The sequence below is a fragment of the Capsicum annuum genome, chromosome 1 (genome assembly GCF_002878395.1).
Source record: "Capsicum annuum cultivar UCD-10X-F1 chromosome 1, UCD10Xv1.1, whole genome shotgun sequence".
NCBI classification, from domain to species: Eukaryota; Viridiplantae; Streptophyta; class Magnoliopsida; order Solanales; family Solanaceae; genus Capsicum; species Capsicum annuum.
Window position 1 is genome coordinate 250,618,379 of NC_061111.1, and position 1,906 is coordinate 250,620,284.

Consider the following 1,906-nt stretch of genomic DNA (forward strand, 5'->3'; position numbering starts at 1 on the left):
ATGGTATTGTATTTCACTTTTGTTGTTGTTATTGATTAGGCGATTATTACTTCTTCCAAATAACCATGAGTCAATAAGGGATCATCTACTACCCATCATATAAACTTGTTGAATTAATGGATTATCTTAGTGATGAGTAACATGGTAGTGCCATCCGTATTCTCCCTAATGAGGGAAATAAAGTATTTTATGTTACAAGTGTCATGCTCTACTTGATTTATATGAAGGGTTTGTTCGGAGGTTAACCATATGAAGATACCAAACGTCATTTGAGAAATTTTGTGGAAATATGCTCACAATTTGAAGTTGCTTATATCTCATAAGAATCTATCCATTTATGTCTATTCTCGTTCAATATAATGGGTGAGGCAATATTGTGGTTGAGGTCTCTTCCCGTCGTGTCCATCACATTGTGGGGCAAACTTACTAATGCTTTGTTAGATCATTATCTCCCACAATAAAAAATGTTGCAATTGTGTGATGAAATCACAAATTTTCATCAACACAATGGAGAGCTTTTGTATGAAGCATGGGAGAGATTAAAGGAGAAGCTTATGAAATGTCCAAACCATGGGTACCAAAGAAGATGCTCCTCCAGATATTCTATAGGGTGTTGGACCAAGTCAAAAAAGCCATAGTGGACAATGCATCCATAGGATCCCTTATTAATTGCCTTATAGAATTGGAAAAAGTGTGATAGATCAAGTGGCTAGTCTAGCTAGGGGTTGGCACATAAAGGATGCCGATATTGCCGCGGGGGATCCCTCCTCATCCATTGTGTGCCAATATTGTAGTAAAAAAGAGGAGGATAGAGATTCAAATTTAATTAAAGTGATGTCAAACCTCCAGCCGCCTGCCTTGAGTTGACTGAATTTCAAACATATAACACGATAGTGTAACTGGACAAAAACTGACTTTGGGAAAGGTCTACTCCAAAACCAACCCTACCAAGTCATCCCATCAACCAAACCGTACCAACCAAACCACCAAGACAAACCAATACCAAACTAAGGGCCCTAAACCAAGCCATAACTAAATGAGTTCCAAAACATTATATGATTAATCACAAAATGAAATACGATGGAACATTGAGAAACTATGTCCACTGATGTCAACCCCAATACAAATGCCAATATTAAGGCCGAGACCAACACCAATTCCTCCCATACAAACCCATAACATTACTACAAAGCCTCTAACCAAAAGAGTAAGAATATCCGGCTCGGACATGCACCCAACCATATCCAAAACCAATATCCAGAAAAAAATAAAAATGTCTAAAAATATCCATGGCATGAAATGGATCCTTCCTGAAAGATGGAAGCTCACTACTTGAATCCAATAGCTATCCCTGGGTCAATCACTATGTAGGAGGAGTAGAATGACCGATTCCTGCATAACATGGGTATACAGCCGCCTGAAGATGGGTTAGCGGGTGAACGCTAGCATGAACTAAAAATAAGGATAAAATAATGTCATTCATAAAACCAAGTACAACCATCCATATACACAAACCATATATATATATATATATAGAACCATGCTGGGAAAGGGAATCAGGTATAGCATGCCATTAAAACCTTTACTGGGTTATGTAGTTTGCCGTCTTATACTACTTATGGGCTATATAGATTTAGCCCTCTGTTGAATGGGCCACAGTCCGTGAAGCAGCACAACCAGGGAAGAAAACCTGGTATGAATAGTACATTCCCTAAATATAAAGTGTGACATCATGCACACAGTCACGTGGACCAAACCTTACATTGGCAAATATGACTTTCCAGTTTTGGTCCCCCGGGACTTCCACCTTCCATGGCTTTGCTACACATCCCTCTATTATTTCCCAATTAAAACCATCTCTAAGAAACCAACCAATCCATTAACCGTTTTTAGCCAAGGCCATTTT

General features: G+C 38.7%; 1 non-coding gene across 1 annotated transcript; it reads right to left on the minus strand.

Moving 5' to 3' along the window:
- Window positions 1-470: 470 nt before the first annotated feature.
- LOC124891790 lies at window positions 471-574 on the minus strand. The gene has a single exon (XR_007049884.1). It is a non-coding gene; the product is annotated as a small nucleolar RNA R71 (small nucleolar RNA).
- Between the last annotated feature and the right edge of the window lie 1,332 nt (window positions 575-1,906).